Below are 7,678 nucleotides of genomic sequence, written 5' to 3' on the forward strand. Positions count from 1 at the left end.
TCTGCGTAAACTTTCGCAGGCTATATATGAGAAAAGGGATTGCATTAAATAAAAGTAAAGAAATTATTAGAAATTATTTAATTGTAAAAGTTAGTGTTTAAACATAAAAGGACTCCAAAAATTTGTGAACTAAGGATTTGAATATTCCAAAATTTAGAGTGCCGTATATTTAAGGATTTGAATATTCCAAAAACTCGAATTTCATTACATGAGGGGAATAATACCATGGAATAAATGGTATTGTGGTCCATAACCCTTTAAAGGATCCAAGTTTCCTCTAAGATTCCCCAAAGGGTCAACATCTATAACTACTAATTACTCCTCTTAAACCACCTTCAAGACACAAAGGTTTAACCAACTCAAACTCATAGACCTCGACTCTATTCCCTCACAGACTCTTCAAAACCCATCTACCATTTTCCCTGCTCCAACCACCACCAAAGAGACGCCATTCTGAAAGTACCATAAAAACCCTTCACAAGCTTACGCCACAAACTACCCAGCACTAAATCAGAAATTTCCATATAAAGTCAGCTTGGCCGCTATTCCCGAAGTTGTCAAGCGCCGTTCAACGATCAAGCAGCAAAGCCAGACGATCAAAAAGCCGAACGCCCACCGATGGGCGAGAATTAAAGGAGCAGAGGATGCACAGCGTCCTACGAGCTAAGTTTTATCGAACGGCCAGCGTTCGAGCAGCTCGAACGAAACGGAAATCCGCGATAATCCCAACAGCGAGCCATTCACGGATCCCGCGGTTCTCCTCTGTGGCCAACCGAGCGAAAAGAACACCGAATTCGTGGGGGTGGGCAGTTTCCGCAAAGTCAAGGACGACGCTCGAAAGTTTCTCGCCCGTGGAACGACATCCTCGTGGCTGGGTAATCGATACTGAAAAGGGACAGTGTGGCATGTCCACGAGTGTGACGATCTCGGCTCGAGCAGCGATCCTCGAGGGAGTGATCGAAATAGGTGGTGATGATTGTTGATTGCTTGAGAATTATTTGCACCTAAAGTGGAAGTAGAGAGAGGAAAAAGATGTAAAAGAAGGGAGAAAAGAGTATACTGTTCCCATGAACCTAAAGTATGTCGCTGTGTTATGTATGTTTGTACAGTACAGAATTGGTAAGGTTGTATATGGAGAAAATGTGGATTCATATAGTTACTGTAGATACAATCGCTTGATTTCACACGAATTTTCACGTGTAGCGTTAAAGACCCAGTTGCTTATCAGAACTCAATTCTTGATTAGTTTGGTATTTAGATACATATATGAAATTTATTTTGATAAAAATTTGTTCCAAAAGATTGGCAAATAATTGTTACCTGTTTAGATATTTATATGTGAAATACGTGGTAGTGAGACATAATTTAAGTGACTAGCTATTGCTCTCTTTATATGTTGTATTTTAAGACCTAAATTATGATATAATTCTTATTATTTTCACACTGTTTTTCAATAAGAAATTGAAGATGACACATAGATTTATATGAATAACAAACAATTTTTTGTTATTCATATAATATTCTATTGTTATTTTTCTTACTCTTAAGTGACCAGAAACTGGGTCCTTGAAGGTATTATTGGCCAAACTAATCATAACTAGAAACTAACTGAACGACGTATCCCTTATACACGGTGTCCACACTAAAGCAGACGACCTAAATGTCTCCTCTTTTTTTAATGACATGAAAATCGTTCGTGTCATTATTCGAATGTGTTTCAAAGGAGAAATATCATAGAAGAACAATGTTTTATGTAGGATAATTTTCTTTACGTTTAAAAATTTCGTATTAATAAAAACAGAGGAGATATTAGATGGCCTGCTTCAGCTTGGACACCCTGTACAAGGAAAATTACTACTGTGTCAAAATGTGACCTGGATGCAACCTTACCAACTCTACAGAGTAATGTATTTACATCCGATTTAAGAGCAGTTTGCCACGGTTGTCCAATCACTCTCTTAAAGATCACTGTGATCCAGCAGCTGTTGAATTCAAACAATAATAAAAAAACAATAAATCGACGTCCACGATGCCAGGGCACAACACCTGTTAAGCGTTCTTCGCCGAAAAAGTTTGATAAGATCGAGGAGAGTGTTAAATCTTGGCGGAAGTGGTTTTGTAAGAATGATGAATCACTGTGCTGAGGTGTTGTTAGGTGATCGAGATTTTGTTCGGCTTTAAGTTGATACTGCGGGTTTTAGTGTGTCTGTGTGATAGAGGGATTTATTGATTGTGAAGAGGGAGATTCAGGGTGAGTTTGAGAGATGATGGTACTGTCGTTGACAATTTTGAAAGCCGGGAAATTGATGTCGAGTGGATATCAACTCTGAAAAGCTGAAGGTAGGATTGGACGTGTTCCTGGAGGCTGGAACTTTCGTTTATTTTTTTAGGAAATAAATTGTGCAGGTCGGAGTTCAACTATTTTATTTTTGGAATAAAAATTGGTAATGATATTTAATGGTTATGAAAAACTCAGTTTCTTTAGCTATTAAGTTTGATGTGTTTAATAACTTGAGCTTCCTAGAGTTTGTGTTTTAAGAGATTTTAGGAACTTGATATCTATAATTATTTTAAAAATGTATAGTTCCTATATTGAAAAGGAAAGTGATAATTACAGGTGCACAATTTTTATAATAGATCGAACTCTGTAAAGTAAACTTCCGAGGTCAAAGCCTGTTGAGTGTGAACTTTCAAAGTCAAAGCTTTTTGATCCCAAGTTTTCAAGGTCATAGGTTTGAAAGCCACCACTTTGCAAGCCTGACTTTCAAAGGCTAGAGCTCTTCAATTCTAAATACATTTAAGTGAATTACTATTCATAGCGTTAACACGTTCACTGCCGAGCAATTTTTTACATTTTCCACTTCCTTTTACTTACACAAGTATACATAGACCACTAAAACCAAAAATATTTCGTGACTCACTGATATAACTATCATTTTAGATGAACTTCTGCTGTATCTCCATTGTACAGTAATGATAATTGAAATTATTTAACCTTACGAATATTAATTCTTTCAATTTATCTATCACAAGAAAAATAACCATTTCTGCCAGTTGTCGTTAATATAATTCTCTTGTTTTCTGCTTGAAATTTTGATTTAAATAAAAATTTAGATATATTTGAAAGTGATCACGTTTATGCTCATTTAACCATTACTGTATTCTACTTCCAAACAAGAATAAACTGAATTTTGCTCAAAAGACTCTAAAACCTAAAAAGCCCAATATCAAATTCAACAGCTCCTAAACAAAAAGAATTTTAAGTTAACTTATTTACTCAAGTCTGTAACGTGATGCACCCCTAAAAAATTCCAAACCCCTTCCAAATCCAAGGCGTCAGTAACCATCGACCCTCCTGACAGTGACCACATTACATTCCCCAGTCTCCCTCAATTCTGCAAGGCTTCCTCCGCAGCCGTCAAACAGAAAAATAAAATCAAGGAAACCCGAGCTGTGGAATATAAATAGCGAACTATTTCCACCGCTGGAAGGGTGGATGTATGAAGGGGACATCTTTCCAGAAGGTCGACGAGGCCCGATATCAGCGGATTGATCACGGCCACTCCATACATCCAAAAAGCGTCACCGCGACGACCATTATTAATCGCGCATCGCATGCAGAAAATCGTGCGTTACTTTTTTCGTCGCCGACCGAGACTCCGCTGTTTCAGCAAGAAGCTGCCCGCGGAAGGACGAGAGGCACGCCATTACTAAATAATGGCGCCATCGAAGAAGGGGACGAGAGGCTGGCACGGAAAGAGGCGTGCAACAGTGGCACGTTGTTCCCATCTACAGCACCGTAAACGCCTAGGTCGTCCACGTCAAGCGCAAACCAGTCGCCCCATCAACGTGCCAGAATTGGTTTGCAGACTGTTGAACCTCGAGAGACATAACCAAGCAGCGCCGTTTCGAGAAACGGAACGCCGTGAGTGAAACTGCTGTCGACTGGAAACTGGCTTCCTGCGATCGATACGACTGAGGACCACTTTCGAATCTTAGGGGGGAGCGCGAAACGATTAATTTACTGAGCCCACGGGCATGGAAATTGATTTTAGGACAGGATTGGGTATGATTTATACAGGGTGTTTTTTTCGCTAGTGGTCTCACAAGCTGCTGCTTAAATATAATAGATATCCTGTTCCTGTATTCGATAAGCTATTAAATGTGTAAAGTTTCAAATGCTAAGCATCCAAGAAACGGGAGAAGTCGCTGCGAACTGTTTACAGGTCACACGCACACAAATGTCTTCGCTGCAGTAGCTATCGTCGTCGATGACACGTCAAATAGTTTATCGGGTAGAGGGATAGGGTCTCTGTTGCGATGTTTAGGCGGCGACAACGCTTTTGAGTCCATTAGCGAAAACATCACCTTTTAGTATAGATACAGTGTATTAAGAGTCTCATACTGTTCGTCAAAATGAGTTTTTGTTCTTGAAAAATTTCATTTCGAAGTTTTATTGGAAATATAGGCAATGCGCATGAACACTGTGATTATAAAATTACGTATATATTTTTTTGAAGAAGAGCTGTTTGTAGAATTCCATACGACTATTGGAATGGTACATATCATAAAAACATGAAAAAGATCAATTCTGGGAACACCATGCACACATCAAAAATGTTAAATTTTCGTCATATTCACAAATATTACGTAATTTTGGGAAACAAACTTGATTTATATTTTTGAAAGCAGAGATGAAACTTTTTTCTATGTATTTCGGAATGTTAACATCAAAAGTATTCATATATACGACTAACACAGTGTTTATGTTGAACACTACCTATATTTCAAAGTGAAATTTCAAAATTTTTAAAAAATTTCAAAATGAAATTTTTCAAGAATAGAAACCCATTTTGACGAATGATACGAGGATTTTACTAAACTATGTGTATACTATAAATTATACCCAATCTTATTCTAAAAGCGATTTCCACGCTCGTGGCCTCTCCTTCTTAACAGAAATAAAGTTCCCTTTCGATGGGAGAGCGTTATCAGGAGAGTCGACACGTCGTCTTCTCTTCTTAATGTCAGAAGCTTCTTGCCCCTGGCTATTATGAGAAGGAAATCGTCAACTGAAAGAATTTTAATCTGCCAAGTGGTTAAAACCGCCTTTCATGGCCGAAATATTTTACACGCTAGTTTTAAACTGGATGGGGAAAATTGAATGGCTTGATCAGACCATCGCCTCACGCGGGGGAGGGTGTTAGAAGCGGAAACGTTCTTTCCGTCAGCGCGATAAGCCAATTAGTGGAAGTGACATTGATCTCATACGGTTTATTAGCAAGTGCCAAATACAATCCCATTAAAGGGATGTCAGTGTTTTATATAATAACTGCGAATTCATAAGCCTTCAGTATTGATAATATATTTTGTGTCTCTAATTCTGTACCTGAGAGACAGACCAGCTTAAGACCATTTTTTCATAATTGAGTTTTTTACAGGATCTTACTGCTTTTTCTTTATTTCATTAGAATAACAAGAATTTAGTTAAGTTACGTTCTAAGTAACAGAAATTTAATAGTAAGAACTACTTTAAGTATTATGTCAAGAAAGGGGTAATCACATTTATTTTTCAGCTGCCCTGAAAAATAACAAAAAAGGATTTGGGTTAGTGTGGCTCTCAATGCAGAATTAATGTCGTAATCCAAGTCAGTACTCTGCAAAGCTGGTAAAGTTGCACCTGAGACACCTGTTGACATAGTAGTATTTTTTTGAATATAGAAGATATATTGATTCGATTTACTTTGACCAATAATGTGCTGGATTCGAAACTACATATAAAACCAGCTATTATCAGCTCTTTCCAGTACTCGTAATTATTGAAACCAATTTTCAAACAATTAAGCTTCAAACTGTTGCTCAAAATCCAAAAAATAATTAAATTACATCAAAGACTGAAGTCACTTCCTGTAATGTACAAAAAATCAAGCCACAGTAAAAATTGAAAGAAATACTAGAAAGTCCATTTCGATGCTCCATTTTCGCGAGCCAAGAAAGGAAACAGCGTCCAATTCTCGAGTGGCTCAATACTTTTCTATTACGTTCGAGCGGTTGACGAATGCTTCTTTCAGGTGGCAGAAACGGAAGGTCGTTGAACAGCAAGGGTGGCTTCTACGGAAAAATGCAGAAGTATCAGGACCTGGACGAACCCTCGTACGACACCGTGTCTGCTCGCGAAAGCTCGGCATCCATTGACGAGTCTGAGTACACGAAGTCTATGGCGACGTCCACGGAAAACTTGTCGAGGGCGATGGAGGCTACCAATAGCTCGGTAGCAGCGATTTCTGAGAACAGTAGCGTATCGAATATCTCCATGGAGCCGATCACGCTCACCAAATCGATCGATAACACCAGAGCACTGCTAAAGAAAAAATCTCTCGTGCAAATAATTAATAATTATATCAAGGCTGGGATCGAGGAAGGTACGACGCAGTTATCGTTTACTTCTTCCACTTGCTGCAGAGGGTTAGGTCTGGGTTAGGTTATTCCTCGTTGGTATCGAGGAAGGTACGATGCAGTTATCGTTTACTTTTTCCACTTGTTGCAAGGGGTTTGTCGAGAAATTAGTCAGACATGCAACCAATATTACCATGTTAATATTTTTTTTCCTTTTTTTTCCTTTTTTTTTTCGTTAATATGAGGGATATGGACTAAGTTTTTAAACAGTCTTATGGATTCAGGCTTCTAAGGATTCAGGTGTAATTTTAGAGCAATATTTACCTGCAATAAGATTATCAGTGTCTTCACCAAGTATCGTCTTTATTTTTTTTTTTTTTTTAATTATGGTCGTTTTCTTCCAATTTAATATCACAGAGGAAATGAAAATTTTTAAAAAATGAATCACCCTTGGAATTATAATTCTTAAATTCTATAAGCTCACTGTTTACCTCGAATTGTGAAACCATAGAGAGTAATTACTATAATTCTTAAAATTTCATTTTGAATATTTGTTATTTTTAAGTTTATTGGAGAGCCAACATGTAACAGTCCTCTAGACACTAATATCTATTTCCTGTATGCTATTTCATTTTGCAAGAACTCTATCTAAACACTGCCCTTACAGAACAAATATTTCCACTGTATTAAATTCCCTAATATTCAATTCTTCACTGCATTCTAGTTCTACAAAATAGAATTTAAAGATTAAGATCAGTATCCCATTCTAGGCAAAAGGCAAGCCAAAAAGTACATACGCAAGGCACTTTCCTTCGGCGTGAAGTCTGGTTACTTAATTCCTGCCGATCCTCGTGGTCAAATAATTCGTGTGTCACCAACCCTGGTGGAGTCAAGCAGAAGCGACGCGGAGTCGCGCAAAAAACGTCGGAGGGCTCGAAGGGGCGAAGACGACGACGTGTACGTCGATCGGTCGAAACGACGACGGGAAACTCCTCTGCAAACTACGAAGAAGAAGGTTCGACGCGAGGCGTCGCTTGAACCTACGCCGCCACGAAAGCGAAGGAAAACTTCGGCTTCGAAGGCCTCCAGAATGAATTTATGTCTGACGGAGACTAGTGGTAAAAAGGATTCGAGGAGACAGGGTCGTCAAGGAGAGAACAAGAAGAAGAGTGCTCCGACGAAGAAGAAGTTAGTAAATCGTCTGGGACTGAAATTCGTGAAATATTGACTCACCTCTGTTGCTTGTTTTATGCAGAGAATTTTCTAATGGTATTTTTAGGAC

The sequence above is a fragment of the Calliopsis andreniformis genome, chromosome 5 (assembly GCF_051401765.1).
Source record: "Calliopsis andreniformis isolate RMS-2024a chromosome 5, iyCalAndr_principal, whole genome shotgun sequence".
Classification (NCBI taxonomy): domain Eukaryota; kingdom Metazoa; phylum Arthropoda; class Insecta; order Hymenoptera; family Andrenidae; genus Calliopsis; species Calliopsis andreniformis.